This window comes from Botryllus schlosseri, chromosome 7 (assembly GCF_051294905.1).
Source record: "Botryllus schlosseri isolate E-star chromosome 7, Bs_hap1, whole genome shotgun sequence".
Lineage (NCBI taxonomy): Eukaryota > Metazoa > Chordata > Ascidiacea > Stolidobranchia > Styelidae > Botryllus > Botryllus schlosseri.
In genome coordinates this window covers 23,479,686-23,486,994 of record NC_137242.1, presented here as the reverse complement: position 1 = coordinate 23,486,994, position 7,309 = coordinate 23,479,686, and the positions used below count along the sequence as shown (strand labels likewise).

At 40.5% G+C, this 7,309-nt stretch overlaps 1 protein-coding gene, 1 long non-coding RNA gene and 4 other non-coding genes across 6 annotated transcripts in view; 1 reads left to right on the top strand and 5 right to left on the bottom strand.

Annotated features, from left to right (window-relative positions):
* Positions 1-7,309, top strand: part of LOC145442848 (bystin-like) — a 360,604-nt gene that overhangs the window by 276,168 nt on the left and 77,127 nt on the right. The gene's annotated exons all lie outside the window — the stretch shown is intronic.
* The window catches only part of LOC145442981 (uncharacterized), a 90,458-nt gene that overhangs the window by 77,259 nt on the left and 5,890 nt on the right, over positions 1-7,309 (bottom strand). The gene's annotated exons all lie outside the window — the stretch shown is intronic.
* On the bottom strand, positions 4,686-4,756 carry Trnaq-cug (transfer RNA glutamine (anticodon CUG)). Its single transcript has one exon. It is a non-coding gene; the product is annotated as a tRNA-Gln (tRNA).
* Positions 6,149-6,220, bottom strand: Trnaq-uug (transfer RNA glutamine (anticodon UUG)). Its single transcript has one exon. It is a non-coding gene; the product is annotated as a tRNA-Gln (tRNA).
* Trnaq-uug (transfer RNA glutamine (anticodon UUG)) lies at positions 7,050-7,121 on the bottom strand. The gene has a single exon. It is a non-coding gene; the product is annotated as a tRNA-Gln (tRNA).
* Positions 7,203-7,274, bottom strand: Trnaq-uug (transfer RNA glutamine (anticodon UUG)). The gene has a single exon. It is a non-coding gene; the product is annotated as a tRNA-Gln (tRNA).

Sequence of the window (7,309 nt, the reverse complement as noted above, 5' to 3'; positions counted from 1 at the left end):
AACACTTGTAATCACGATAGAAACAAGTGGAAGTTATAGCAATATAGAATAATATAGGCCTACTATATTCTAGCCAAGCCTCTAACGAAGCCACGATCATTAGGAAATTGAAAACCGGGTTGGTAATATTGGAAGTTCATAAATGTACCTTTTATGCTACCACAAATAAATTATGAATGTTCTGCACCACACCATGATAATTGGGTATTCTTTCGACAAGTTGATTATGCTTGTGTTGGTCACGGTTAGGGTTGCATTTAAAACAAATGGTGTATTTTAAGTTGCATAAATATGCCATAATTGTGTAATACTTTCCAAAAAAATATGTTGTATTAGCCTACGGACAATTATCGCCCGATATAGCCGACGTACACGATATGGGATGGTTGGAAACCTCAAAATAGTCGGTTCAACAGCTATAGTACGTAGATATTTCTTCAAATGAGCTATATTCATCCTATATTTTCAATTGTCAATGCCAATTCAATATGACGTCACAAATGAATATTCCTGACGTCGTGGATTAAAAACATGTTCAAACAAGAACCTTGTTTAAAACATGTTTCTTTTAAATCGATTTTTGGTTTAAATGCAACCCCAGTCACGGTCACGGGCTTACAGAAATGTCATTTCGCTATACCGTGTGTAGCTTCATACAACGATGTGGATGCTGTGATACTGATACGACTATTTGAAGCTTGAACGCTTCCACGTTAGGAAAAATACGTTGAAACTATACTCCTCATTGACAAATTCTCATTGGAAAGCGAAGTATAATTTCAGTACTCGAAATCACTGCAGGACACCACTCGAATCGAATCATTACAATAAGCAGGAAGGAAGGAAGGATGTTGTATATTTTTGTCCTGGATGTTTTTGCGGCATATACACCGGCCGACTCATGATAGACATACACGCGATCTGTGCATACAATCCATACATATTACATATACATACCATGAGTTCATGATGTGCATATGCCGCTACCTCTCACTACCTCGCACGTCACATCATTGATAAAAATCCCCTACCCCAAAATCTTCATCGTGGCTTCGGCTATGGATGTTTATATGAAATTACATGGACTTAGTCCAGTGGTTCTTATACTTTTTAGACCGCGACCCAAATCTGACTTTTAGTGATATCTCGCGACCCAAGCAACACACACGAAAATGAATGCATTTGGGTGCCGACCAATTATATCAATAACGAAGGGTTTGGCCACCCAGCGACGGTCAATTATCGCCAGCGAACTTTTTGGCACCGCACTTTGCCCAGCCGTATGTTGGCCCAACGCCATATATCCATGTGTCCAAGCGTGGACGGGTTTTGGCCTCATAAACCGGCAACCGCTCGTTGTACAACGCTACACTAAAGCGTCCCAGGTCTCCGACGGTGTTTTCCAGAGAAACCAATGTTGAAAAAATCTTATCATGAATTCAAACCAATTTGTTTAATACAAAGGTCGGCACATTTTCATGATCAAGTCATGTTGTGGTGGCGACTTCTCCGCGTGTCTCGCTTATTGGCCGTGGTACCAAACTCAGTGACCTCTGATATGCTCAAACCAACTACAGTAAATCGCGCGAAAAGCGAACATATTTTGTTGTTGCAATGACCTCAAATAATATTACATACATATTAAAGGACCGCTCTGGTACCGTCGCGACCCAAAATTATACCCTTCGCGACCTATGTTTGGGTCGCGACCCATACTTTAAGAACCACTGACTTAGTCACTGGGCCCCAGTGAATAGTAACCCTATCGAGGCATATTCAAAATAAATTAACACTATTAGAAATAGTGAAATAGCGCAGCTCAGAGTCTTGTAAGAAGTTGACTAATATATAGGGTTTCCTTACGGTCTCCTTGATAGCTATGACAGCCAGGGTAATGGACACTAATATAGGGTTACCATATGTTCTCCTTTATGGAAATCCGTTCTCCTTTGTAGCTTTGACAGCCAGGGTAATTGGACAGGCCGAACTAAAAAACGCCATACAATGACGCGAAATCTGTAGTGCCGTCGTCCGAGCGGGTCATTTTGGGAGTGGGTCAGGGAAAATGACCTTTCTTTTAGTCAACACAAACTAAATTTCTAGTACAAATTTCATAATCAGCAGTTTTCTAGCCCGGTGATCTGACTATTATGATTTGTGAAAAGTGGCCTCCTTTCCGGATTCCAAGATATGGAAACTCAAACTATTATTTGTGTCGTCCTAGCATTATAGCTGAACTTGACGTGACATCTGATATATCACAAGTCCACAATCCCGTCGTAATATGTTGTAGGTTTGTCGAGGCTGCTTCTCGCCATCTGCTCCGTGTATGCGGTGTCTTCAAAACAGCCTAGAGCTAGGATGTGCTACTGGTAGAAACATATCGAATCGTGATAGAGAATATAGACGTGGTGCAAATGACCATTGTAGTCGGAAAGCACCATGGATACCATCATCATCAAGTCGTAGTAAGGTAGGGATACCATTATTTCTGTGACCCAAATTACGGACGCTCTTTAGCGCACACTAGTGGATTTCAAAATCAGTTATGAGCACATTGTCTGTCAATATGACGTCACTCCAGCAAAGCTTTGCTTATAGACCAGATGTGGTCACGAGCCAAGTTTAGGAGTATGTATGTGGCTGTGTGTTGTGTACAACCGGGACCGAAATCACTTTTTTCAGCCCCTTCCCGCCAAATAAACAATGATTTTGGGCCCACAATATTGTAATCGACGCAAATTCTATGGAGCTTGCTATATGCATCATGGTTTCTATATGCATCCGGCCGTTCAATTTTTTGAAAGACTTTAGTCAATAATATTGGTTCTTCCATTTTACTATATAGTTTGATCCTCTCTCTGTCATATGTTCAGAGTTAGCGGTAGAGCTGGTGGGGAAAAATGACTTCGAAAATACAGGGAGCGTAATTGTACATCGTTAAGTCATGGTCATGTCAGACCAATAAGATTGTTCATCATGCAGCCTTATGCCGGTGCGAACCACGGAGCTTTATAAACTCCCCACATCCAGTCGTTTCCAACCTTTTATGGTCGCGACTCCATCTCCAATTTGAAAATGTTCCGTGACCCGGATCAAAATCTAACCAGCTGATTACTAAAAGAAGTCAGCACCCTTGCCCAGACTTACTCACGGTCTATTTTGGAAGCTGATTACGTTCAGCATCTCCGCAAACCCCAGAATAAAGGCAAACGACCTCTCCGTTTGGAACCACTATCTTTTAGTAAAGCATTTAAACATCCTTAACCCTCTCTAGGAATATACCGTTCTCATATACTTGCGATTACAATTAGGATTATTTCAGTAAATGAAGGTTATTTTTATTTTATTGCAGTTTGGACGAGGGTGGTAGTCCCCTTATGAAAAACGATAAATGTGATACTAAATCGCGCGCAGCGCGAAGAAAAATATCATGTAGCGTATATACCCAAAAATAATGTTATTATATTGATTAACGATAAAATTATGAGCCTACGTCAAGCCTTCAAGATTCCGGACATTTAGGCATGTTTTAAGAATTCCTCCCGGACGCAAGTTTGAACAATGAAATTCCGGACATGTCCTGGAAATTCCGGACATTTCCGGGAAATTCCGGACGTATGACAACTGATAGCTATCAGTGATGAATATCAACACGAGAAACCGTGATTTATACGACATAAAGAGTGGAATTCGAGGTGCAAAATATTACGAAAAATTTGGCACCGCATCATCCTTGCTCGAACTGGCAATCGACTTTTATACCACAATTTCGGATAATATATCTTCGCTGTAGCATAGTGCAGAATATGACCCGGGAATTACAACGATGGCAGTTGTGAATATAAAGTTCGGAGTCTAACCAACAGTTTTTACCGTTTTTACGTTAGGGAACAAATTCACCACAGTTCATGTTATGCTATTTTACTCAGGAGCGAAAATTTTAAATTCCACACGTGAAATAATGTTTTATTGGCGTGTGAAGTCGGTTGATCTCGAACTAAACGCAAGAGTTTGTGTATCTTGAGATTCAATTCAACTGTATAAAATACGACATTTCTGATTGAACATCTTTACAGAAGGATTGCGCTCATCAGCGACATCCTCCGGATCCCTGATCTACTCTCATCTTCGTCCACCATGCAGAAAAACGATAGTAGTTGTTGAAAACGTGTTTTTCATGCGTTGACTGATCTGTGGGTTAGATATCATATATGCATCTATCAATTCACTATTACACGGATCGTCGGATACCCATTTGGTTGTAAAAAAGAGGCATAGCAAGGGGTGATTGCAACAGCTGAGTTAAAAAGCCGAACGCAGGATAGCTGCGGATACTAATTTTCGAGTCCTTGGTATGACCCGACCGGGGATCGAACCTACGGCTTACCGATCAAGAAGCCGGACGCATCAACATTACACTATCTTGCTCGATACACATTACATTATGGGGCCACGCAAATCGATTATGAATACGGATAAATATTCCATTACTATTGTCAAAAAAACAAGGAAATGCATACGAAGACATTAGGTCCCATCGAGATTTGAACTCGGATCGCAGGTTTCAAGGTCCTGAGTGCTAACCATTACACCATATGGGGCCACGCGGATCCACTTGAAATAAAGCAAAATACTACCATATAATATTTTCCGAAAGTAATGAAATAAAAACAACGACATTCAGGTCCCACCGAGACTTGAACTCGGATCGCAGGATTCAGAGTCCTGAGTGCTAACCATTACACCATGGGCCACGCAGACATTTTCGCCTGTAAGCTATTCAGTGCAGTTTCTTGAAAGGTTTCGGCAATAGTCTGACATGATATGTTCCATTGTTCATCTCATCTGCCCTGATATCTCTTTTTTGTTGATCGGAGGTCTTGGTAGAACCTCTCCCCTTGCTAATCAACAAGATGATCAGGAAATATACCAAGATTTCTGAACAGGAAGTGAACCTTTATGCTTGTGCTCAAGTGTTCGATATGCCGATACGAATTTTCGGACCAACTGTTTGCGGTTGGGTGCTTTATGATCATCTAAAAAGTTTTATTTACTAGATCTTAGGAGAAATTACAGGCAGTGCTTTCCTTCCTAATCTGAAATCGGAATCTTTCATCGGTATTTGAATATACCAGATACCAGATTTAAGCTTCCCGTTTGATAGGTGTACCCACTTTGTTGACTTAGCGGAAAATTATCCATTTACCAGTCAAAAAGGAGACGCATTTGCGTATTGTAGTAGAGCCTTCCGAGGACAAATTTTATAGTTTTTATACTCGCAGGATTCACAGTCCTGAGTGCTAACCATTACACCATGGGGTCACGTAAATCTATTAGAAATATTTTTAAATGTTTCAATAATATTGTCGAAAAACGAGGAAATACAAACGAAGCATTAGGTCCAACCGAGATTTGAACTCGGATCGCAGGATTCAAAGTCCCGAGTACTAACCATTGCACCTTGGGGCCACGCAAATCGAATGATATATACGGATAAATATTGCATTATTATTGTCAAAAAACAAGGAAATACAACGAGGGCATTAGGTCCTACCGAGACTTGAAATCGGATCGCAGGATTCAGAGTCCTGAGAGCTAACCATTACACCATATGGCCACGCATATCGCTCATAAATACGGTTAAATATTCCACTATTATTGTTTAAAAAAAACAAGGAAATGCGAACGAAGGCATTAGGTCCCACCGAGACCTGAACTCGAATCGCAGGATTCAGAGTCCTGATTGCCAACCATTACCCAATGGGGCCACGCAAATCGATCAGAAATAATTAAAAATATTGCAATAATATTGTAAAAAAAACAAGGTAATACAAACGAATGCATTAGGTCCAACCGAGATTTGGAATCGGATCGCAGGATTCAAAGTCCTGAGTGCTAACCATTACACCATGGGGCCACGCAGATCGACTAGAAATATTGCAAAATAGCACCATATAATATTTTCCGGAAGTATGAAATAAAAACAACGACATTCAGGTCCCACCGAGATTTGAACTCGGATGGCAGGATTCAAAGTCCCAAGTGCTAATCATTACACCATGGACCACGCAGATCGACTAGAAATATTGCAAAATAGGACCATATAATATTTTCCGGAAGTAATGAAATAAAGTCAACGACTTTCAGGTCCCACCGAGATTTGAACTCGGATCGCAGGATTCAAAGTCCTGAGTGCTAACCATTACACCATGGGGCCACGCAGATCGACTAGAAATATTGCAAAATAGCACCATATAATATTTTCCGGAAGTATGAAATAAAAACAACGACATTCAGGTCCCACTGAGATTTGAACCCGGATGGCAGGTTGCAATGTCCTGAATGCTAACCATTACACCATGGGGCCACGTAAATCGATTAGAAATAATTAAAAATATTCAAATAATATTGTCAAAAAAAACAAGGAAATACAAACGAAGGCATTAGGTCCAACCGAGATTTGAACTCGGATCGCAGGATTCAAAGTCCTGAAAGCTAACCATTAAACCATGGGGCCACGCAGATCGACTAGAAATATTGCAAAATAGCACCATATAATATTTTCCGGAAGTATGAAATAAAAACAACGACATTCAGGTCCCACTGAGATTTGAACCCGGATGGCAGGTTGCAATGTCCTGAATGCTAACCATTACACCATGGGGCCACGTAAATCGATTAGAAATAATTAAAAATATTCAAATAATATTGTCAAAAAAAACAAGGAAATACAAACGAAGGCATTAGGTCCAACCGAGATTTGAACTCGGATCGCAGGATTCAAAGTCCTGATAGCTAACCATTAAACCATGGGGCCACGCAGATCGACTAGAAATATTGCAAAATAGCACCATATAATATTTTCCGGAAGTATGAAATAAAAACAACGACATTCAGGTCCCACCGAGATTTGAACTCGGATGGCAGGTTGCAAAGTCCTGAATGCTAACCATTACACCATGGGACCACGCAGATCGACTAGAAATATTGCAAAATAGCACCATATAATATTTGCCGCAAGTAATGAAATAAATTCAACGACTTTCAGGTCCCACCGAGATTTGAACTCGGATCGCAGGATTCAAAGTCCTGAGTGCTAATCATTACACCATGGGGCCACACAAATTGACGGCAAATAATGCAAAAAAAATCACCATATAATAATTTCCGAAAGTAATGAAATAAAGTCAACGACTTTCAGGTCCCACCGAGATTTGAACTCGGATCGCAGGATTCAAAGTCCTGAGTGCTAACCATTACACCATGGGGCCACACAAATTGACGGCAAATAATGCAAAAAAGCACC